This window comes from Chlorocebus sabaeus, chromosome 15 (genome assembly GCF_047675955.1).
Source record: "Chlorocebus sabaeus isolate Y175 chromosome 15, mChlSab1.0.hap1, whole genome shotgun sequence".
Taxonomy (NCBI): Eukaryota; Metazoa; Chordata; class Mammalia; order Primates; family Cercopithecidae; genus Chlorocebus; species Chlorocebus sabaeus.
In genome coordinates, this window is record NC_132918.1 from 79,015,847 (window position 1) to 79,042,058 (window position 26,212).

General features: G+C 40.1%; 1 long non-coding RNA gene across 1 annotated transcript; it reads right to left on the minus strand.

The window, feature by feature from the left end:
- Positions 1 to 39: 39 nt before the first annotated feature.
- On the minus strand, positions 40 to 26,212 carry LOC103241850 (uncharacterized). The gene is made up of 4 exons (XR_500601.3): positions 26,072 to 26,212; positions 24,836 to 24,972; positions 1,084 to 1,170; positions 40 to 468 (listed from the first exon to the last, which is right to left on the minus strand). It is a non-coding gene; the product is annotated as an uncharacterized lncRNA (long non-coding RNA).

The following is a 26,212-nucleotide window of genomic DNA, read 5'->3' on the forward strand; positions in this document are numbered from 1 at the left end:
TCTTTTGTCTTCTTTCATCTATTATTGAGCCCATCCTGTGAGTTTTAACATTTTATTGTATTTTTTTCAGTTAAAGGTTTTATTTGGCTCTTCTTTACATATTCTATTTCTTCACCAAAGCTTTCTACTTTTCATTTGCTTCAAGCATGTTCAAAATTTCTCATCGAGTCATTGTATGATGAAGGCTTTGAAATCCTTTTCGGACAGTTCAAATATCCGTGCCGTCTCAGTGCTGCCATCTGTGGATTGTCTTTTCTCATTCTAGTTAAGATCTTGGTTCTTAGAATAATGAAAGATTTTGAAAATGCAACCCTGGACACTTTGGTTATTATGTTGTGAGACTCTGGATCTTATTTAAATCTTTGGTTTTATCAGGTTTCCTCTGATACTGCTCCAGTCGGGGGAAGGTTGAAGCGCCTTGTTACTGCCACGTGGAAGCAAAAGTCCAAGCTCTTCTTGTGGTCTCCCCTGAAAATGTGGAGAATGGAGGGGCTTGTTACTGCATGATTAGGGTGACAATCCTAGGTGCCCCACCTGGTCTTCTCTGACAGCATCACAGTGTTGGGGGAGGAGGAGAGGAGGAATACCTCATGCCAGCTGGGTGAGGGTGGAAGTCTAAGCTCTCTACTCAGCCTCTAAGTTGCTGACAAGGGTGGGGATGGGGACCTCAATTTTTCCTGTGGCATTTCATTACAGTAAGACAATTATTGTCTAAGTTTTCTCTCTTGCTAGGTTTCTCCTGTTCTGTCCCTTGGTGAGAAATAACAGGCTTTTCTTGAACATATTTTCCTCCTTTTATTTATGTCTGTTGGCATTTCTGGTTGCCAGCTTCTCCAGTACCCAGGTGAGGATACAAAGGCGGGGGGCGGGGAGGGGGAGGAAATCCAGGGTAAACAATGCCTGGCGTTTTTAGGGTTCTGAGGTCCCAAGCCATTCTGTTTTCTTTCCTCCATCTTTCAGAGTCACCTTATTATTTGTCTTATATATAATGTTTAGGGTTTTTTAGCTATACTTAGTGGGAGGAATGAGAGTGTATTTCATCTTGTCCACAACTGGAAGTCTCTTTAGCTTAGTTTCTCATACCTGAAAGACCCAATTGTGAGTCATATTGCTTGTTTGAAATCCCAGTAGTGCCATCCTGGGTGATTCTTTAAGTCTCTGTTTTCTCATCTGTAAAATAGTGATTATATTAGCACTTGCCTTATGGGGTTGTAAAGATAATTAAATGAATATATTATATATATATATATAGTTCAACCTAATGGCTGGCCATAGTAAGTGCTCAATAAAGCATTGAGCTATTGTTATTTACAACATAGCATAACCTAGATATACACCAGATTGTACCAACCCATGGATCAGCAGGCTGTCACTTCTTGTTTCAAGATTTTGGACTAATATATTCCAGAAGACAGTATCTCAAGTCCACTCCTGAATAATCCACACTTGAACCCAACCTTTCCTGTTTGCCACTTCATGGTCTCAATCCTCAGCACCAAAATAGGCCCTTTTCCTGCTGGTCACCATTTCCCATATCATAACTGCCCCAGGTGGTTGCAGCCCTCTGCCGCATCAAGTTTTCAAAGATGTCTTGTTTCCGTTTTCCCCACAAAGCCTCATATATCAGGCTTACCACAAGTTTTAGCATATTATTAGAGTATTATCGTAGAAAAAAATAACACATTAGAACTGTTTACCAAGGCCAGGTGCAGTGGCTTACACCTGTAACCCCAGCATTTTCGGAGGCTGAGGTGTGAGGATTGCTTGAGGACAGGAGTTTGGGACCAGCTCGGGCAATATAGTGAGACCCTGTCTATACAAAAAAATAAAAAATGAGCCGGGCATGTTGATGTGCACGTGTAATCCCTTCTAATTGGGAAGCTGAGGTGGGAGGATGGCTTGAGCGCACGAGTTTGAGGCTGCAGTGAGCCATGATTTTGCCACTGCTCTCCAGCCTGGGTGACAGAGGGAGACCCTGTTTCAAAAAATAAAATAAAAATAAAACTGTATATCATCAATCATCATTACTCCTAAATCATCCACACTATAAAATGTTGGTTATTTTGTAACAACTAACACTCTTTGCTTTATTTTTGTCTTTTGCTTTATAGGTTGTTAGAACTGTACTGTTTTCCCTAATAATCTATAAAACAAAAGACAAATGTGTGGCTATAATTTTTCAAACAGCAATATTTTTTCTTGTCCCTGTAATACTGGAAACAGCCTACGACAAGGGAGTACTAAAAATATCTTTAAATAAATTTTTATTTTAGGTTTGAGAGTACATGTGAAGGTTTGTTACATAGACAAACAAATGTCACGGGGATTTGTTGTAGATATTATTACGTCACCTGGGTATTAAGCTCAGTACCCAGTAGTTACCGTTTCTGCTCCTCTTCCTTCTCCCACCCTCCCGCCTCAAGTAGACCTCAGTGTCTGTCGAAAAACATCTTTTAAAATATGCTTTTTTCTGTGTCATTCCACCACGGATTTAAGCATCTTAAGGTAACATCTAATTAATAACATCCTAAAGGCTTAATTAATAAACAGATGTAAACATCTTAAGACATAACTAATAAATAATTATGTAATTCTAATTTATATAACTTCATATTCTCCAAACAGAGATACATTTTCTTTTTATGTGTCCAAGAAATATTCACAAAACATGATGAATATAATAGTCCATATAAAATAATCAGGCTGGGCATTGTGGCTCACGCCTGTAATCCCAACACTTTGGGAGGCTGAGGCAGGAGGATCACTTAAGCTCAGGAGTTTGAGACCAACCTGGAAAACATGGCAAAACCTCATCTCTACAAAAAATACAAAAATTAGTCAGCTTTGGTGGCGTGCTCCTGTAGTCCCAGCTACCTGTGGGGCTGAGGCGGGAGAATCATCTGAGTATGGCAGGTCAAAGTGGCAGTGAGCCATGATCATGCCACCATACTCCAGCCTGGCTGACAGAGACCTTATCTCAAAAAATAAATAAATAAAAATAACAAATTTTTAAAAATAAAAATATTAGGGGCAACATTAGTCTTCGGCAACATGGTTTTACACCTAATGCAATTAAATTAGAAATTAGAACAAAATTGTACCAACAAATCAAAAAACATTTTTTGCATCAAAAAGGAAATTGAAATGAGAAAACACATAGTAGAATATCTGCGATACATATAAAGCAATGCTTGAAAGAAAATGCAAAGTCCTAAATGTTCAAATCAAGGTATTATAAAAAGCAGAAGAAAATAAATTAGTGAAATAAAAATAAGTGAATTCATAAGGATAAAGGCAGAAATGTAAAACTTTGAAAAGATGACATATATGATAAATACACCTAAAATTTAATTCTTACAAAAACAAATTTATTTGATTTCATTGAGGGAAAACAGTGGAATCATAAACATGTAAAATAAAAATTTATATGGGGGAATTAAATATAAATAAATGAAAAACTTAAAGATTCAGAAGAGACAACCTGGTAATTACTATAAAAATAAATTTGACAACCTAGATCAAAATAAGAGATTACAAAAACGGACCTCACAATGGATAAAAAATATAAATAGACTGATTACCATAGAAAAAGTAGGGGGTAAACATTAAAGAGCTCCTCCCAAAAAGTATCCTGGCACAACCACTTTCACTGAAGACTTACCAAACCTTTAAATAATCATTATGGAACACAATGAGGATGCCCACTGTCACCACTGTTATTCATCATAGTACTGGAAGTTGTAGCTACAGCAATCAGACAAGAGAAATAAATAAAGTGCATTCAGATTGGAAAGAAAGAAGTCAAATTATCCTTGTCTGTGAATGATATGATATTATGTCTGGAAAAACCTAAAGACTCCATGAGAAACTATTAGAACTGGTAAACAAATTCAGTAAAGTTTCAGGATACAAAATCAATATACAACAATTAATAGCATTTCTTTTCTTTTCTTTTCTTTTTTTCTTTTTTTGAGGCAGAGTCTTGCTTTGTTGCCCAGTCTGGAGTACAGTGGGATGATCCCGGCTCACTGCAACCTCCACCTCCCGGGTTCAAGTGATTCTTGTGCCTCAGCCTCCTGAGTAGCTGGGATTACAGGTGTGTGCCACCACACCCAGCCAGCTTTTGCATTTTTAATAGAAATGGGGTTTCACCATGTTGGCCAGGCTGGTCTTGAACTCCTGGCCTTAAGTGATCCACCCGTCTTGGCCTCTCAAAGTGCTGGGATTATAGGCATGAGACATTGCACCTGCCCAATCAATAGCATTTCTATATGCCAACAGCAAACAATGTGAAAAAGAAGGCAAGAAAGTAATCCCATTTACAATAGCCACACATAAAACTAAATACCTAGTACATAATATAACCAAAGAAGTGAAAAATGTCTACAATGAAAACTATAAAACATTGATGAAAGAAATTGAAGAGGACACCAAAAAATGAAAAAAATATTCCAATGTTCATAGATTGGAAGTATAAATATTGTTAAAATATACATACTACCCCAAGCAATCTACAAATTCAATGCAATCTCTATCAAAATACCAGTGACATTCCACGTATGTTTATTGCAGCACTGTTCACAATAGCAATGTGAACAACCCAAATGGAACCAACCCAAATGTCCAACAATGATAGACTGGATAAAGAAAATGCGGCACATATACACCACGGAATACTATGCAGTCATAAAAAAGGAGGCATTAATGTCCTTTGCAGGGACATGGATGAAGCTGGAAACCATCATTCTCGGCAAACTAACACAAGAACAGAAAGACGAACACTACATGTTCTCACTCATAAGTGGGAGTTGAACAATGAGAACATATGGACACATGGAAGGGAACATCACACACTGGGGCCTGTTGGGGGAGTGGGGGGCTAGGGGAGGGATAGCATTAGGATAAATACCTAATGTAGATGATGGGTTGATGGGTGCATCAAACCACCATGGCACGTGTATACCTATGTAACAAACCTGCAGGTTCTCCACATGTATCCCAGAACTTAAAGTATCATTTAAAAAAAGACAAAAGTATAAAAAATAATTATTTGAAATATGTTAATGGATACACAATATAAAAACATGTAATTTGTGACATCGAAAACAAAAAAACAAAAAACAAAATACCAGTGACATTCTTCACAGAAATAGAAAAAAAAAAAAAATCCCAAAATTTATATGGAACCACAAAAAGCCCAGAATATCCAAAGCTATCCTAGGCAAAAGAACGAAACTGGAGGAATCACATTACCTAACTTCAAATTATAAAACAGAGCTATAGTAACCAAAACAGCATGGTACTGGCATAAAAACAGACACATAGGCCAATGGAACAGAGTAGAGAACTCAGAAACAAATCAAAACATGTACAGTGAACTCATTTTTGACAAAGGTGCCAAGAAAATACATTGAGGAAGGCAGTTTCTTCAATAAATGGTATTGGGAAAACTGGATATCCACATGCGGAAGGATGAAATTAAACTCCTATCTCTTGCCATATGCAAAATCAAATAAAAATGGATTAAATGCTTAAATCTAAGACCTCGAAGTATGAAACTACTACAAGCTAACATTGGGGGAAATCTCCAGGACATTGATCTGGGCAAAAAGTTCTTGAGTGGTACCCCTTGAGTGCAGGCAACCAAAGCAGAAATGGACATATCATATAGATACATATGATATGTATCTATATGATATAATATAATATATAATGTGATAACACATATCATATGTTTGCATATATATAGTATCATATATATATACACACACATACACACACACACACAAACTGCCCATCTGACAAAGAATTAATAACCTGAATGTATAAGGAGCTCTAACAACTCTATAGGAAAAAATCTAATCTGATCAAAAATGGGCAAAAGATTTGAATAGACATTTCTCAAAAGAAGACATACAAATGGCAAACAGGTATACAAAAGGGTGCTCAATATCACTGATCATCAGAGAACTGCAAATAAAAAATACAATGGGATATCATTTCACTCTAGTTAAAATGACTTATATCCAAAAGATAGGCAATACCAAATGCTGACAAGGTTGTAGGGAAAAGAGAACCCTTGACATCATTGTGGGAAAATAAGTCAGTACAAACACTACTGGAAAACAGTTTAGGTTCCTCAAAAACTGAAAAATGAGCTACTATATGATCCTGCAATTCCACTGCTAGGTGTATACCCCAAATAAAGGAAATCAGTATATTGAAGAGAGATACCCGCACTCCCATGTTTGTTGCAGCACTGTTTACAATGGCTAAGATTAGGAAGCAACCTAAGAGTCCATCAACAGATGAATGGATAAAGAAAAGGTGGTACTTACACACAATGGAGTACTATTCAGCCATAAAAAGAATGAGATCCTGCCATTTACAACAACATGGATGGAACTGGTGATCATTATGTTAAGTGAAATAAACCAAGCACAGAAAGACAAACATCACTTGTTCTCACTTATTTGTGGGATCTAAAAATCAAAACAGTTGAACTCATGGACATACAGTATAGAAGGATGGTTACCAGATGCTGGGAAGGGTAGTGGGGAACTGGGGGGAGGTGGTGATGGTAATGGGTACAAAAGTAGTTAGAAAGAATGAATAAGACCTATTATTTGACAGCATAACATAACCTATATGTCCATAATTAAGAGACCAATTACCTTAATTACAGTAGATACATACAATAGAATATTCAACAGCCTTTACAAAAGGAACAGCACTATGTGTACTGGTTAGGAGCTGTCTCCAAGATACAGTATCAAACAAAAAGGCAAAGGAAAGAATAGTGATAGTGTATGATACCATTTGTGTATAAAACAAAAATAAACCCACAAAACCACATATTTAATATAGTTGTTATACATTTATGTATTATATATGTATATTTTTATATTTCTGGAAGTTTACCCAAGACACTGGCAACCTTGATTATCCCCTCTTAGTGAACTGGGTGGCTGAAGGAAAGACACAAGGAGTATTACTTTTCACTCTATGTCCTCATCTTATGTCAGTTTCTCTATAATTAGAGTCTGAGACAGAGATTCTTGAGTCTGTGCTCTTCTAAGAGTGAGGCAAGCAGGACAGGGCCTGGATCAAAAATCAAGCAAGGATGTGGTCTTAGCTGGAGCCTAGCTTCTACTTGAAACCCTGAAGAGCTCTGGAGTGTGAATAGTTCCATCGAATTGGTCCTACCTGGAGACAAAGGGGCCAGGCTTTTGTACCTTTCTCAGTCAGTCATTGGCTGTAAGCTGCCTTCAGGAGGAGGTGCCCTTTCAGGAGAGGTGGCTCCTACTGGCCAGGGCAATTCTCTAGAAAAGGAGACAGCTCTGAGCAATTAGCAATTCACCTCCAGAGCCGCTAAGGGACCAGATTAGAAAAAGGAATCTGGTGGGCCTGATAGGTGTCTGCTACAACCTCATTGTATTTTCTGAAATCTATAAAATATGTATTTACCTCCTCAAAAAAAATCAGTTAAAAAATAAATATTACAGAAGGGTCTCTTCTTGTGGTTTGCATGGATTCTAAATTCAGCACGTATGCCAAAATTTAAAACAGTAAAAATTAGCCTTGGAAATCCTTAGCAATTTTTGGGACCCAAACTGGTCATTTTTTCCAGCAGTGTTGGAACAGATTATGTTTCTTTGGACCAGCACTACATTTAATATTGGCTTGCATTTAGGTAACCTTCTGTTTGGAAACATTGAGCTCATTAAACATTGAGCTCATATTCATCGATCTGAGTCCCCAGGATACTTAGAGGAACTGAAGACGAGTATTTTAATCCCTTATCTCAGGCTCACCCCAGAATAGACTGGTAGGGAGATCAAGCATATTATTTGTCTCGATCCCTTATTTTTCCATGTCTAATTATGTGGTGATAAATGTAGTACGTGTTATACATGGAAAATTTCCCAAAAATTGAAAAAAAGGCAAAAAATTCTACTACGTGGCCTTCTAAAATCACATTAGACATTTTCTAATAGACCCACCTGAGGGTGATATTGCTCAGGAAATGTGACTTCATAGAAGTTATTAATAGACGTTAACTTGTAAAACCTGGTAAGGTATGAGATTTTCCCTCTCTCTGGTAGAGAAGTTAACCCAAAGGTTATGGTTTTATTGACTGGCCGCCTTTTTTTTTTTTTTTTTTTTTTGAGACAGAGTCTTGCTCTGTTGCCCAGGCTGGAGTGCAGTGGGGCAATCTTGGTTTACTGCAGCCTCTACCTCCTGGGTTCAAGCGATTCTCCTGCCTTAGCCTCCCAAGTAGCTGGGGTTACAGGCACCCACCATCACACCTGGCTAATTTTTTTTTTTTTTTTTTTTTTTTTGCGACAGAGTCTCCCTTTGTCACCCAGGCTATAATGCAGTGGAGCCATCTCAGCTCACTGCAACCTCTGCTTCCGGGGTTCAAGCAGTTCTCCATCTCAGCCTCCTGAGTAGCTGGGATTACAGGCTCCCGCCACCACGCCTGGCTAATTTTTTGTATTTTTAGTAGACACGGGGTTTCACCATCTTGGCCAGGCTGGTCTTGAACTCCTGACCTTGTGATCTGCCTGCCTTGGCCTCCAAAAATGCTGGAATTACAGGCGTGAGCCATCGTGTCCGGCCGCACCTGGCTAATTTTTGTATTTTTAGTAGAGACGGGGTTTCCCCACGTTAGCCAAACTGGTCTAACATCAAGTGAACTGTCCACCGTGGCCTCTCAAAATGCTGGGATGACAGGTGTGAACCATCACGCCCGGCCTTATTGCCTTGTAGCTTATAACCAGTTTTATATCTAACTTTTTTTTTTGAGACAGGGTCTCACTCTGTAACCCAGAATGGAGTGCAGTGGTGCAATCTCAGCTCACTGCAGCCTTGATCTCTGAGTCTCAGGTGATCCTCCCACCTCAGCCTCTTGAGTAGCTGGGACTCCAGGCATGCACCACCATGTCTGGATAATTTTTATATTTTTTGTAGAGATGGGGTTTTGTCATGTTGCCCAGACTGGTCTTGAACCTCTGAGCTCAAGTTATCCTCCTGCCTTGGCCTCCCGAAGTGCTGAGATTACAGGAGTCAGCCATGTGCCCAGCTCGTATCTTGTATAACAATCTGATTTCAGCATTTCTTTTCCCACTGACACATATATTCCAGTTTCTCATATCCTCATCATACTATTTTCTTTTTCTTCTGGTTGCTTTATTAATAAAACTTTGACATACACTCACTATATGAGATTCATGCTTGTAACAATTTGTGAAAATATGCTTTTCAGTATAAATTAGCACATTGTAAATATATGTGGTTAAATGTCCATACAATGTAGTTTGCTATAACATAATATATTAGATGACAGTGAATCCCAGTGGAATAAAACACTACCAGATTCAATGGATAATATCTTCTCTCTTGAAGGCAGGATTATAGGTGTTTAAATTTGAGTTTGTGACTATTGGCTTGGCTGCTGAAGTATTTGACATACAGACCCAGGTAGTGCTTTGAAAAATGGCTATACTGGGAAAGAGAAGAAAAAAATAAAAAGGATTCATGAATTTTTTTCAATGCATTTCTCCCCTCTCCTGAATCCTCTTGGCAGAGCCCTGGGGCTAGGGTTGTCAGATTTAGCAAATAAAAATACAGGACATCAAATCACATTTGAATTTCAAATGAATAATTAATTCTTAGTGTAAATTTGTTCCAAACATTGCAAGTATTTTATATGAAAACCCTACATGGGGCATCTCAAAGTCTGGATGGCGTTGTAGGAAGCAGGTGGGGGAAGCAAGGTAGTTGCCAGAAGTGTCCATTGGCAGAATTTGAGTCCAGGGCTGGGGAGTAACAAAGGCCAGGTCGTGGAATCCTGTTCTCAATTCCAAGGAGTGAACTGAGGACCAGAGTGAAAGTTGAAGTCTTGAATCAAGAGCTGGATGATGGCTCACACCAGCATTTTGGGAGGCCAAGGTGGGAGGATCTCTTGAGCCCAGGAGTTTGAGACCAGCCCTGACATCATAGTGAGCCTTCATCTCTACAAAAAATTAAAGTATTAGTTGGGTGTGGTGGTGCATGCCTGTAGTCCCAGCTACTGGGGAGGCCGAGGTGGGAGGATCGCTTGAGCCAGGGAGGTCAAGGCTGTGGTGAGACATGGCCATGCCACTGCACTCCAGCCTGGGCAGCAGAGTGAGACAGTGTCTCAATAAACAAACAAACAAACAAATAAATAAATAAAATGGTCAGCACATGAAAAGATGCTCAACATAATTAGTCATCAGGAAAACACAAATCAAAACCAAAGATATGACTTCACATAGTACTTGGATGGGTACAATAAAAATGTCTGATGGAAGTTGCAGCTAGAACTGACTGGTGGCTGTTGGCCATCTGAGTTTTTGCAGAACTGCTCACCATGGAGCCAGTCTGCAGCCAACACATCCAACAGACACAACAAGCTACCCAGCAGCCTGGTGCAATGACAGAATCTAATCAGGCAGGACTCACCTGTCCACACTGAGAAGTTTCTGTAGCCGTATAATCACCACAGACCCAATGTGGAGATTTTCAAATACCAACCAAGTAAACTGAGCAAAGAACTAGCAGAGCTGGTTCTGTTTATGGCACAGATTGTTCACTGCTACCCAGAGCATCTAAGTAACTTTCCTCAAGAGCTCAAAGATCTTCTCTCCTACCATTACCCTATCTTGGGTCCAGATTTTCTAATGATGCTTTGCAAAACTTTGATCGTGCTAAGAAGAATCTCACCAATCTTGGTGACACACAGCCTCCCTGCTTGGGAGGCTGAGGTGGGAGGACTGCTTGAGCCCAGGAGTTCAAGACCTGCCCAGATAACATAGTGAGAACTCGTCTCTACAAAAAATAAAAAATTAACTGGGCAGGGTAGAGTGCACCCATAGTCCCAGTTACTCAGGAGGCTTAGGTGGGAGGATTGCTGGAGCCTGAGAGGTTGAGGTTGCAGCAAGCCATGATTATGCCACTGCACTCCATTTAGCCTGGGAGACAGAGCAAGACCCTGTCTCAAAAATAAATAAGGTTAAATTAAAATTTAAAAAAGTGGATAGAGAATAGATTTGCAAACAGAAAGAGAGTAGATTTGCAGTTGCCAGAGATTGGAAGAAGACGGAAGAAGGAGTGACTGTTAAAAAATATAGAGTTTTCTTGGCTGGGTGCAGTGGGCTATGATTGTACCACTGCACTTCAGCCTAGGAGACAGAGCAAGACCACGTCTCCTCAAAAAAAAAAAAAAAAAACAAAAAAACCAAACTATATTGCTGAATGTTTGATAGACTACTATTCTATTATTGCTTCATAAACTTTAAAAAAGTATCATATTATTGCTGTTTAGGGCTTGGAAGTTTCTTAAAATTTTGAGTAAGGAATAAAATTTGTTGAGTTAAAAATGACAATGTGTGGAATTGATAAGGATGTAGAAAATAGATACTGTCAATAGTCTGCTGCTAAAGATACAAATTGGTACTAAATTTCTGGAAGGCAACTTGGTAGTCTGCATCAAGATTTTAAAAATTTATGTAATAATTGACTTAACAGTTTTAATTCTAGAAATATAACCTAAGAAAATAATTGAGTCAGTGTGCAAAGTTATTTGTTTACTGTATCACTATTTCTTCATTTAGAAACTATACTGTAAGCAGTGTGAATTTTTGCCAGTAGGCATTAAGCTTGACATATTCACACAAAGACATACCCTGTGGCCATAATGATATTCATTATCATGGAAAGATGTCTAAAATATATTATTGGTGAAAAAAGCAGGCTATCAAACAGCATTTATGGACTAATCCCACTAAAATCATAGAGTTCATTCTTTCCCTATTGTCTGCATTTTTGCAGTGCACATGTGTTATGACTTCTCTGCCTTTTGGCTAAGATCAGGTGCGGTGCACATGTGTTATATTTATAATCATAAAAATCAGTAAAGCTATTTCCATCTTAAAGAAAAAAGATCCCTCATTTTGCGATAATGAGTGCTTATGCCTCCCTGCCTTGTCTTCTTTAACTACTGGACAAGATTCATGCCTTGGAATTCCTCTGAACTTCCCTACTACACTACATTACAAGGAAGGCAATGTGGGTATCTCCCTCCTCTGTGACAACTTAAGAGATGCAAGGTCAGGGCAAAGGTCACAACAGAGAAGGACACTGATGGCCAGTTCTGGGGCCTTTCACCAGTTGTCTCATTCTGGGTTTTTAGGTAGAGGGCTGCTTTGCTGCTTCAAGGTTAAGCTTGCCTAATACTCCTCTAGGAGCTTTAATGAGCTAAGCACAAATCACCCCACTGAACCCACCAAATGCTATGCCTCCCTCAGCCTTGCAGACTTTCCCCATCCCCTGACATCACTCTACTAAGCCAGTCCATCCTGTCCCCCCTGCTCTGGGGGAATCCTACATAAGCTTTCTTCAAGTGGTCTCTAAAACCAGTTTTGGCCTCACTTTATTAGAGGAGGAGGAGGCGTTTGCTGATATCAGTATTTCTTACCAACTCTGTTTCCATCACAGTAAGTATCAGGTATGTTAAAAGCATGTGTTTGCCTGGAAAAAAGTTCCTTTTACCCGGCTACTCTAGGGCATCTCTATGATTTTGTTCTGCAACCTTAAGGATGATATAAATAAAAAGTAGGAGTACAGAACATCCCCAAGTTTAACATAAGCTGCATTAATTATTATAACCTTCCCTCCTCCCAGCCAAACAAAAAATTAGACTCAGAAACCCCACTGATCTTATGCATGTTGGTACTCCCACAAAGTTTACTTTTAATACACGTCTATTAGATATCCATATATAAAGTTAACATTGCAGGGAAGCTTAAATGTGTCTTTTGTACACCATGGTTGGACCTTGATATGCTGGATATTTTTTTAAAAAGGCTCTACCACAACCAAAGTTAGATCCAAATCCATAAACAGATAGGTAACATTTTTTTAAATTATTTTTTTGAGACAGAGTCTCACTCCGTTGCCCAGGCTAGAGTGTAGTAGTGCGATCTCAGCTCACTGCATCTTGGGTTCAAGCGATTCTCCTGTCTCAGTTTCCTGTGTAGCTGGGATTACAGGCATGTGCCACCATGCACAACTAATTTTTGTATTTTCACTAGAGATGGGGTTTCACCATGTTGGCCACGCTGGGCTCCAACTCCTGACCTCGAGTGATCCACCCACCTTGGCCTTCCAAGGTGCTAGGATTACAGGCATGGGCCACCACACCCAGCCATATAGGTAAAATTTCTATGTATTAAGAGAAAAGGCTGGGGGCAGTGGCTCATGCCTGTAATCTCTGCACTTTAGGAGGCTAAGGTGGGTGGATTTTTTGAGGCCAGGAGTTTGAGACCAACCTGGGCAACATGGCAAAACTCCCTCTGTACTAAAAATACAAAGAAAAAAAATTTGCTGGGCATGGTGGTGCGCACCTGTAGTCCCAGCTGTTCGGGAAGCTGTGGTACAAGAATTGCTGGAACCCAGGTGGTGGAGGTCGCAGTGAGCTGAGACCTCACCACTGAACTCCAGAGTGGGTGACAGAGCGAGGATCTTTCCTAAAAAAAAAAAAAAAAGAGAGAGAGAGATAAAAGAAAAATTGCATTCTACACAGAGCTCTTAAGTTCATAATTCTGTGAGAGAAGTATTTATATAAGACTAAAAAAATTACAGTAATCAGGAGAAATGAAAAAAGTGGAAAATTTGTTTGCCTCAAAATTACCAACCTTGGGCATATTTCATAAAGCTTCCACAAAAAATGGTTTTCAAAGCTGAAAATTAATGTGACTGAATCCTAGATTATACCAATTAGGCAATCCCAGTCTTGGGAATTACCTATTATATGCTCTTTCACACTGACTCTGGGACAGTCTGAAGTTGGTAGTGTCTTGTTAAGCTCCGCTAGCTTGCCAATCCAGGTGCCTAGTACCTTCCCAGAACTGCCTTTTTCATGTGACCCTGATATTCATTCCTTTCCCAATGCTCTTCCTGGGTAACCTGAAAAATAGCCCCAGGATAGTGAAAAGCAGTCTTCTTTCTCATCCAGAGATTAAGTGCATTTTAAGCATGGTCAACTTCTAAAGGAATGAATCATCCTAATCAGGAAAATCTGAGGTACCACAGCAAGTAGTTATATTTTGCTCAGAAATGCTTTTAGGGATACTGAGTGGGGTGGTATGTACCCATAACCCCAGCTACTGGGGAGCCTGAGGCAGGAGGATTGCTTAAGCCCAGGTGTTTGAGACCAGCCTGGACAATATAGTGAGACCCTGTCTCAAAAAAAAAGAAAAAAAGGAAATGCCTTTAGGTGCTCCTTTATATTGTTGTGAGTCTTTTTCCCATGAGACAGGCTCCATAGTGTCTGGCTCTTTTCCTAAGCACTGCAAGAAAGCTAAACATAGGTCACTCTGCCAGGCCTATCAAAGTATGTCCTCAATCTTCCCCACCCCAACATCACTCCCTAGCAAGATAGCCCACCCCACCATCTCACTCTGGGAAGATTCTGTTTAAATTTTCTTGAATCTTTAGAAACAATGTTGGCCTCTCTGCTGGGGGAAGGAGTAGAGAATGCTGTTATCTGGGGACTGATAGTTCTGTTTGTTCAGAAGAATAGCTCAGTGGACTACTATTCTTGGTAATGGTATAGATGACCCTTGGAAAACATGAATTTGAACTGCACAGTTCCACTTATATGTGGATTTCTGCCACCCCTGGAAGAGCAAGACCAACCTTCTTCTTTCGCCTCTTTCTCAGCTATTCAAAGTGGAAGATGAGGAGAATAAAGACCTTTATGATGATCCACTTCCAGTTAATCAATAGTAAATATATTTTCTCTTCCTTATAATTTTCTTAATATTTTCTTTTCTCTAAATTACTTTTTTGTAAGAATACAGTATATGTGTTATACACTGTATATAATACATATGTTATATGAAATGTTTTAATCAACCATTTATGTTATCAGTAAGGCTTCTAGTCAATAGTAAGCTATTAGTCATTAAAGGTTTAGGGAGTCAAAAGTTACAGGCAGATTTTTGACCGCACAGGAATAAGCACCTCTAACTCTGTGTTGTTGAAGGGTTAACTGAAATTCATACAAATTTTCATGAAAAGTTTAATTCCTTTTTGTATGTTTCTGGACATAGGCTCCCTCTTGTGGTTCATAGGATATATGATATATAAGAGAGGAAATTTTACCTGCATTTTTGCAGTTGCAAAGATTACTTGGGCTCTGGTAGAAAGATGATTATAGCTGAATGCATTGATAATTTTTCTTTCTTTTTTTTTTTTTTTTTTTTGAGATGGAGTCTTGCTCTGTTGCCCAGGCTGGAGTGCAGTGGTGCAATCTCAGCTCACTGCAGCCTCTGCCTCCCGGGTTCAAGCGATTCTCCCACCTTAGCTTCCCCAGTAGCTGGGACTACAGGTGCATGCCACCACGCCCAGCTAATTTTTTGTGTTTTTTTAGTAGAGGCAAGGTCTCACCATGTTAGCCAGGATGGTCTCGATCTCCTGACCTCATGATCCACTTGCCTTGGCCTCCCAAAGTGCTGGGATTACAGGTGCGAGTCACCATGCCCAGCCTGCATTGATAATTTTTAAACGAACATTGTAAAGACCTAAATTAACTTATTTAAGAATTAGGCTTGGATTTCCGGAGCAAGATGGCCAAATAGGAACAGCTCCAGCGTCCAGCTCCCAGTGCTAGTGACATAGAAGACGGGTGATTTCTGCATTTTCAACTGAGGTACCGGGTTCATCTCACTGGGGAGTGCCGGGCAATTGGTGCTGGTCAGCTGTTGCAGCCCGACCAGCGAGAGCTGAAGCAGGGCGAGGCATTGCCTCACCTGGGAAGCGCAATGGGGAAGGGAATCCCTTTAGAAACTGAGACACAAAACACCTGGAAAATTGGGTAACTCCCACCCTAATACTGTGCTTTACCAAGGGTCTTAGCAAATGGCACACCAGGAGATTATATCCCACACCTGGCTGGGAGGGTCCCATACCCACGGAGCCTCGCTCATTGCTAGCACAGCAGTCTGAGATCTAACTGCAAGGCAGCAGCGAGGCTGGGGGAGGGGTGCCCACCATTGCTGAGACTTAAGTAGGTAAACAAAGCCTCCGGGAAGCTTGAACTGGGTGGAGCCCACCGCAGCACAAGGAGGCCTGCCTGTCTCTGTAGACTCCACCTCTGGGGACAGAGCATAGCTAAACAAAAAGCAGCACAGAAACCTCTGTAGATGTTAATGACCCTGTCTGACAGCTTTGAAGAGAGCAGTGGATCTCCCAGCACGGAGGTTGAGATCTGAGAATGGACAGACTGCCTGCTCAAGTGGGTCCCTGACCCGTGAGTAGCCTAACTGGGGAACATCCCCCACTAGGTGCAGACCGACACCTCACACCTCACACGGCGGAGTACACCCCTGAGACGGAGTTTCCAGAGCAAGAATCAGACAGCAGCACTCGCTGTTCAGCAATATTCTATCTTCTGCACCCTCTGCTGCTGATACCCAGGCAAACAGGGTCTGGAGTGGACCTCAAGCAATCTCCAACAGACCTACAGCTGAGGGTCCTGACTGTTAGAAGAAAAACTAACAAACAGAAAGGACACCCACACCAAAATCCCATCAGTACGTCACCAGCATCAAAGACCAAAGGCAGATAAAACCACAAAGATGGGGGAAAAGCAGGGCAGAAAAGATGGAAATTCAAAAAATCAGAGCACATCTCCCCCTCCAAAGGAACGCAGCTCATCACCAGCAGCGGATCAAAGCTGGATGGAGAATGACTTTGACAAGTTGAGAGAAGAAGGCTTCAGTTGATCAAACTTCTCAGAGCTAAAGGAGGAACTACGTACCCAGCGCAAAGAAATTAAAAATCTTGAAAAAAGAATGGAAGAATGGATAACTAGAATAATCAATGCAGAGAAGGCCATAAACTAACTGACAGAGATAAAAACCATGACACGAGAAATATGTGACAAATGCACAAGCTTCAGTTACCGACTTGATCAACTGGAAGAAAGAGTATCAATGATTGAAGATCAAATGAATGAAATGAAGTGAGAAGTCTAGAGAAAAAAAGGGAAAAAGAAATGAACAAAGCCTCCAAGAAATATGGGATTATGTGAAAAGACCAAATCTACGTCTGATTGGGGTGCCTGAAAGTGAGGGGGAAAATGGAACCAAGTTGGAAAACACTCTTCAGGATATCATCCAGGAGAACTTCCCCAACCTAGTAAGGCAGGCCAACATTTAAATTCAGGAAATACAAAGAATGCACAAAGATCCTCCTCAAGAAGAGCAACTCCAAGACACATAATTGTTAGATTCACCAAAGTTGAAATGAAGGAAAAATTGTTAAGGGCAACCAGAGAGAAAGGTTGGGTTACCCACAAAGGGAAGCCCATCAGACTAACAGCAGATCTCTCGGCAGAAACTCTACAAGCCAGAAGACAGTGGGGGCCAATATTCAACATTCTTAAAGAAAAGAATTTTCAACCCAGAATTTCATATCCAGCCAAACTAAGTTTCATAAGTGAAGGAGAAATAAAATCCTTTACAGACAAGCAAATGCTTAGAGATTTTGTCACCACCAGGCCTGCCCTACAAGAGATCCTGAAGGAAGCACTAAACATGGAAAAGAACAACTGGTATGAGCCATTGCAAAAACATGCCAAAATGTAAAGACCATTGATGCTACGAAGAAACTGCATCAACTAAGGAGCAAAATAACCAGCTAATATCACAATGACAGGATCAAGTTCACACATAACAATATTAACCTTAAATGTAAATGGACTAAATGCTCCAATTAAAAGGCACAGACTGGCAAATTGGATAGTCAAGACTCATGAGTTTGCTGTATTCAGAGACCCATCTCACATGCAGAGACACACATAGGCTCAAAATAAAGGGATTGAGGAAGATCTACTAAGCAAATGGAGAATAAAAAAAAGCAGGGGTTGCAATCCTAGTCTCTCATAAAACAGATTTTAAACCATCAAAGATCAAAAGAGACAAACAAGGCCATTACATAATGGTAAAGGGATCAATTCAACAGGAAGAGCTAACTGTCCTAAATATATATGCGCCCAATACAGGAGCACCCAGATTCATTAAGCAAGTCCTTAGAGACTTACAAAGAGACTTAGACGCCCATACAATAATAATGGGAGACTTCAACAGCCCACTGTCAACATTAGACAGATCAACGAGACAGAAAGTTAACAAGGATATCCAGGAATTGAACTCAACTCTGCACCAAGTGGACCTAATAGACATCTATGGAACTCTCCATCACAAATCAACAGAATATACATTCTTCTCAGCACCACATCGCACTTATTCCAAAATTGACCACATAGTTGGAAATAAAGCACTCCTCAGCAAATGTACAAGAACAGAAATTATAACAAACTGTCTCTCAGACCACAGTGCAATCAAACTAGATTGCAGGACTAGAACTAGAACTCAGGACTAAGAAAATCTATCAAAACCGCTCAACTACATGGAAACTGAACAACTTGCTCCTGAATGACTACTGGGTACATAACGAAATGAAGGCAGAAACAAAGATGTTCTTTGAAACCAATGAGAACAAAGATACAACATACCAAAATCTCTGGGACACATTTAAAGCAGTGTGTAGAGGGAAATTTACAGCACTAAATGGCCACAAGAGAAAGCTGGAAAGATCTAAAATTGACACCCTAACATCACAATTAAAAGTACTAGAGAAGCAAGAGCAAACACATTCAAAAGGAGCAGAAGGCAAGAAATAACTAAGATCAGAGCAGAACTGAAGGAGACAGAGACACAAAAAACCCTCCAAAAAATCAATGAATCCAGGAGTTGGTTTCTTGAAAAGATCAACAAAATTGATAGACTGCTAGAAGACTAATAAAGAAGAAAAGAGAGAAGAATCAAATAGACGCAATAAAAAATGATAAAGGGGATATCACCACCGATCCCACAGAAATACAAACTACCATCAGAGAATACTATAAACACCTCTACGCAAATAAACTAGAAAACCTAGAAGAAATGGATAATTTCCTGGACACTAACACTCTCCCAAGACCAAACCAGGAGGAAGTTGAATCCCTGAATAGACCAATAGCAGGCTCTGAAATTGAGGCAACAATTAATAGCCTACCAACCAAAAAAAGTCCAGGACCAGACGGATTCACAGCCGAATTCTACTGGAGGTACAAGGAGGAGCTGGTACCATTCCTTCTGAAACTATTCCAATCAATAGAAAAAGAGGGAATCCTCCCTAACTCATTTTATGAGGCCAACATCATCCTGATACCAAAGCCTGGCAGAGACACAACAAAAAAAGAGAATTTTAGACCAATATCCCTGATGAACATGGATGCAAAAATCCTCAATAAAATACTGGCAAACTGAATCCAGCAGCACATCAAAAAGCTTATCCACCATGATCAAGTGGGCTTCATCCCTGGGATGCAAGGCTGGTTCAACATGTGCAAATCAATAAACTTAATCCAGCATATAAACAGAACCAAAGACAAAAACCACATGATTATCTCAATAGATGCAGAAAAGGCCTTTGACAAAATTCAACACTCCTTCATGTTAAAAACTTTCAATAAATTCGGTATTGATGGAACGTATCTCAAAATAATAAGAGCTATTTATAACAAACCCACAGCCAATATCATACTGAATGGGCAAAAACTGGAAGCATTCCCTTTGAAAACTGGCACAAGACAGGGATGCCCTCTCTCACCACTCCTATTCGATATAGTATTGGAAGTTCTGGTTAGGGCAATCAGGCAAGAGAAAGAAATAAAGGGTATTCAGTTAGGAAAAGAAGTCAAATTGTGCCTGTTTGCAGATGATGTGATTGTATATTTAGAAAACCCCATCATCTCAGCCCAAAATCTCCTTAAGCTGATAAGCAACTTCAGCAAAGTCTCAGGAAACAAAATCAACGTGCAAAAATCACAAGCATTCTTATACATCAGTAACAGACAAACAGAGAGTCAAATCATGAATGAACTTCCATTCACAATTGCTTCAAAGAGGATAAAATACCTAAGAATCCAACTTACAAGGGGTGTAAAGGACCTCTTCAAGGAGAACTATAAACCACTGCTCAGTGAAATAAAAGAGGACACAAACAAATGGAAGAACATGCCATGCTTATGGATAGAAAGAATCAATATCGTGAAAATGGCCATACTGCCCAAGGTAATTTATAGATTCAGTGCCATCCCCATCAAGCTACCAATGACTTTCTTCACAGAATTGGAAAAAACTGCTTTAAAGTTCGTATGGAACCAAAAAAGAGCCTGCATTGCCAAGACAATCCTAAGTCAAAAGAACAAAGCTGGAGGCCTCACGCTACCTGACTTCAAACTGTACTACAAGGCTACAGTAACCAAAACAGCATGGTACTGGTGCCAAAACAGAGATATAGATCAATGGAACAGAACAGAGCCCTCAGAAATAATACTATACATCTACAGCCATCTGATCTTTGACAAACCTGAGAAAAACAAGAAATGGGGAAAGGATTCCCTATTTAATAAATGGTGCTGGGAAAATTAGCTAGCCATAAGTAGAAAGCTGAAACTGGATCCTTTCCTTACTCCTTATACGAAAATTAATTCAAGATGGATTAGAGACTTAAATGCTAGACCTAAAACCATAAAAACCCTAGAAGAAAACCTAGGTAATACCAGTCAGGACATAGGCATGCGCAAGGACTTCATGACTAAAACACCAAAAGCAACGGCAACAAAAGCCAAAATTGACAAATGGGATCTAATTAAACTAAAGAGCTTCTGCCCAGCAAAAGAAACTACCATCAGAGTGAACAGGCAACCTACAAAATGGGAGAAAATTTTTGCAATCTACTCATCTGACAAAGGGCTAATATCCAGAACCTACAAAGAACTCAAACAAATTTACAAGAAAAAAACAAACAACCCCATCAAAAAGTGGGCAAAGGATATGAAGAGACATTTCTCAAAAGAAGACATTCATACAGCCAACAGGCACATGAAAAAATGCTCGTTATCACTAGCCATCAGAGAAATGCAAATCAAAACCACAATGAGATACCATCTCACACCAAGTTAGAATGGCAATCATTAAAAAGTCAGGAAACAACAGGTGCTGGAGAGGATGTGGAGAAACAGGAACACTTTTACACTGTTGGTGGGATTGTAAACTGGTTCAACCATTGTGGAAAACAGTATGGCGATTCCTCAAGGATCTAGAACTAGAAATACCATATGACCCAGCCATCCCATTACTGGTTATATACCCAAAGGATTATAAATCATGCTGCTATAAAGACACATGCACACGTATGTTCATTGTGGCACTATTCACAATAGCAAAGACTTGGAATCAACCCAAATGTCCATCAGTGACAGACCGGATTAAGAAAATGTGGCACATATACACCATGGAATACTATGCAGCCATAAAAAAGGATGAGTTCGTGTCCTTTGTAGGGACATGGATGCAGCTGGAAACCATCATTCTCAGCAAACTATCGCAAGAACAGAAAACCAAACACCGCATGTTCTCACTCATAGGTGGGAATTGAACAATGAGATCACTTGGACTCTGGAAGGGGAACATCACACAATGGGGCCTATTATGAGGAGGGGAGAGGGGGGCAGGGAGGGATGGCATTGGGAGTTATACCTGATGTAAATGACGAGTTGATGGGTGCTGACAAGTTGATGGGTGCAGCACACCAACATGGCACAGGTATACATATGTAACAAACCTGCACGTTGTACACATGTACCCTAGAACTTAAAGTATAATAATAAAAAAAAAGAATTATGCTTGTATTAAGACCCAGTAGGCAAGAAGTTATAGCATTTGAATAAAGAAAAATCTGTTTAACCAGCATTTTAAAAGTAATAACTGGCCAGGTGCGGTGGCTCACGCATCTAATACTAGAACTTTGGGAAGCTAAAGTGGGTGGATCACTTGAGGCCAGGAGTTTGAGACCAGCCTGGCAAACACAGCGAAACCCCATCTCCACTAAAAATACAAAAATTAGTTGGTTATGGTGGCACACACCTGTAATCCCAGCTATTCGGGAGGCTGAGGCAGGAGAATCACTGGAATCCAGGAGTCTGAGGTTGCAGTGAGCCAAGATTGTGCCACTGCACTCTGGCCAGAGTGCGACTGTGTCTCAAAAGAAAAAACAAGTAATAACTAATATTTATTGAGTTATTTAATGTTCCAGGTACTATTATAAACACTTTATGTAAACAATTATGTAACTTTTTTTTGTTTTTTTGAGATGGAGTCTCGCTCTGTCACTCAGGTGCAGTGCAGTGGCATGAGCTTGACTCACTGTAACCTCTACCTCCCGGGTTCCAGCGATTCTCCTGCCTTAGCATCCCGAGTAGCTGAGATTACAGGCATGCGCCACCATGCCAGGTGAATTTTTTTTGTATTTTTAGTAGAGACAGGGTTTCACCATGTTGGCCTGGCTGGTCTCGAACTCCTGACCTCAAGTCATCTTCCTGCCTCAGCTTCCCAAAATGCTGGGATTACAGGCATGAGCCCACATCCAACCTTATGTAAATTTCTATTATGGAGAATTTCACACTTAAGAAATAAAACAAACAAACAAAAAAACCAAAAAGAGCTTACATATGTGCATTATCCACTTTCAACTATTTATCAACATTTGAACATTTTGCTATATCTATTTATCTATCACTATCATTCCTCCCACTCATTCTTTTTCTGGAGTAATTAAATATCAGATGTCCTATAATTCACCGATAAATATAACATTCAAAGCTTTTAATATATATTAGCTATTTTATTCCTTGACAAAAAGTAGATATTGTTATTATTCCCATTTTATGTATGTATAAACTGAGGCAAACAGTATGTGACCCGCGGGGCTCAGGACTCAAACTCTGGAGTCTGACTGCAAAGCTTTCTAAGTATGTCATTTCTGAGATTAGGCTGTGGCTTCTGTCTGGGGTGCCCTCCCTCTATTTCCTGGATCACTAGTTCTTGAGGAAGCCAGCTTACATGTCCAGCAGTACCCCTATGCAGAGGCCTGCATGGTGAGAAAGAGGGCCTCTAGCCAACAGCCAGTTAGGAACTGAGGGCTAACAACAACCACACGAGAGAGCTTGGGAGCAGATTCTCCATCCCTTATGGAGCTTATATTTTAGTGGGCAATATAGATAATGAACAAGTAAACAAATAAGCAAACAAACAAAAAAGATATATATATGTATATGTATATATATATTAGGTAGTTTCAGGTAGTAATTAAGTCATATAAAGAGAAATAAAGGAGTGTGTGATGGAGTGGGAGACACTCTTTTTGATGGAGCAATAAAATAAGGTATATCAGTTCTTTTACTTTTGGTACAAATAAGAGAAAAACCCAACTGAACGTGGCCTAAACCAAAAAGGAAATGTATTATATCACATAACAAATCCAGAGGTAGGAGGGCTCATAGTTAGTAACATAAGGATATCATCAAGAAACCAGGTTCTTTCTACTTTGCCATCCTTGGTATATCAGTTTTGACTCCAAACAAAAGAAAAATAGAAATTCTGGGGCAGAGTAAGTTTTTAGCTGAAAAGATATAATTTGAATACAATTTTAGTGTAAAGTCTTGAGTATTTACACATGTTTATAGGTATATAAAAGGAAGCACAGACTTCTGACGCCTGTGTCTCCAACTAAAGGCAAGGATGGGACCTCTAAAAGCTGAAATCACACATTTTCTCAAGGAAAAATGATTGCTTGGTTTAAACAACCCCTTGGATTGCCAGCTCAAAGTTGGTTGGTTATAGTGGAGTTTGGCACAGCTGACTGTTATGCCCCAAGTCAGTTTGTTGAATCCAGATGTACAGGTACAAATTTATCATCAGGCAGCTTTCCTACTGACTCTGATGAGCTTTCTGAAAAGTGGTTACTCTGGTTCCATCTTCTGGAGCTCTGGTTATACAGTGTGCAAATCTGAATGCACATACTCAAAGTTCAGCAAAAATTTATTGTATTCGTCTCTTCATGGATGTAAGATGGCTGCAGCAGTTCTAGATGTCAGCTCCAGATACACAATATTAAAGGGCTATCTTGTATTATGCTATAACACAGTGATCTATTAAGTCTTCATTAATCCCTTTCAGCAGTTAAGACTGGATATATACAAGATATAACGTACTGAATTAAAAATGCAACATTCTTTTACCCTCTAGCAGTGAAGCAGTAAAATACTGCTCAGAGTGAGAATCATGGGTAGGTCTAATTATGCAGGAACAGGAGATTCTAAATAAGTGGCCAAAGAAATTCATTTTGCATCAGATTATCTTCTTTTCCAGGCAAATGTTGTTTAGGGGCTGTGTTTACGTAGCAAATAATCCCTGAAGTCCAGGGCTGTTGTGTGATTACTGAACATCTTAAAGAGCTTACTTCCCTGCACCGCCTCCCCTACAAGATCCATGTCAAGTCCTGTCGAACTACCTGTACAATACTTGAGGAGGAAAGTGGGCTTTCAGCAACCACACACTTGGGATAAAAGTAGAAAATAAAGGCCAGAAATCATGGCCATTTCCTCCAGAGAAAATACCAGAACATATTTAAACTCAGGGGTGGTATGCTATCTCTGGGGAATTTGCCCTGAGACTATTTTGATACATGAATTAGGAGTATGTTTGGTGACAGTTTCAACATACTACATATGCTTTTTATAATTTGGAAAGAGTGGAGAAAACAGGAAGGGATTGTTAGCCTAGAAAAAAGTTTGAAGGAGTGAGGTGGGATCTAGGGGCCACACAGACAGACCAAGCCGGTTTCATGAGTTTACCTGGGGCCAGGTTGAAGTGGTTCCTTTCAAAGCGCCTGTAACTGGTTGAACCACATCTCTGCCTCAAGTTTTCTGTAAATTTCATTCATTATTGCAAGTGGCTTGCTATCACCTAATTCAATTCTTCTTCAATGAATCTGTGAATTAAGAATGAATGAATCTTAATTCTTGAATGAATTAAGCCATGAATGATGGCTTAAACCAGTTTCATGTTGAATGTCCCTTCCTGGTTTAGTTCATGTTTTGGGGACTCTCTTTTGCATAAGCAGCAATATATCCCTTTTAAGATATTTAGAAGCTTTATAGTCCAGTTTAAATTTTGGTTAGCGAGTTATACAGTTTAGATGGGCAAAGCAGATACAATGCCAGCATAACATTTATTCATTCAAGAAATGTTTACTGAGTGCCTGCTGTGTGCCATAAGTAAGACAGCTGTCTCTTTAAGGTTTTAATAATACCTGTTTAGCAATTATTCTTTATCGCTACTGGAGCTGATAGATGCTGTCTGGCACAGTAGAATTTATTTTAGGAATATATGCATATTAATCATGTTTCTGACCTATAACATAATAGCTCATACTCATCAACATTCAAATACTTTTATTCGACCAGCCTGGGCAACATGGTGAAACCCTGTCTCTACCAAAATTAGCTGGGCATGGTGACACACGTTTGTAGACCCAGCTACTAGGGAGGCTGAGGTGGGAGGATCGCCTGAACCTGGGGAGGTGGAGGCTGCAGTGTGCCGAGATCACACCACCACACTTCAGCCTGGGCAACAGAGCGAGATCCTGTCTCAAAAAAAAAAGAAAAGGCTAGAGTACAGTGGTGTGATCTTGGCTCATTGCAGTCTCTGCCTCTCCAGGATCAGGCAGTCCTCCCACCTCAGCCTCCTGAGTAGCTGGAATTACAGGCACATTCCACCAAACCTGGCTGATTTTTATATTTTTTTTTTTGGTAAAGACAAGGGCTCATTATGTTGTCCAGGCTGGTCTAGAACTCCTGGACTCAAGGGATCCGCCCTCCTCAGCCTCCCAAAGTGTTGGGATTACAGGTGTGAGCCACCATGCCTGGCCAAAATTTAAAAAAAAAATTTGAAACCGGCCGGGCGCAGTGGTTGACGCCTGTAATCCCAGCACTTTGGGAGGCCGAGGCGGGTGGATCACGAGGTCGAGATCGAGAGTCATCTTGGCCAACATGCTGAAACCCCGTCTCTACTAAAATACAAAAACTTACCCGGGTATGGTGGCATGTGACTGTAATCCCAGTTACTTGGGAGGCTGAGGCAGGGGAATCACTTGAACCTAGGAGGCGGAGGTTGCAGTGAGCTGAGATCACGCCACTGCACTCCAGCCTGGCGACAGAGCAAGACTCCGT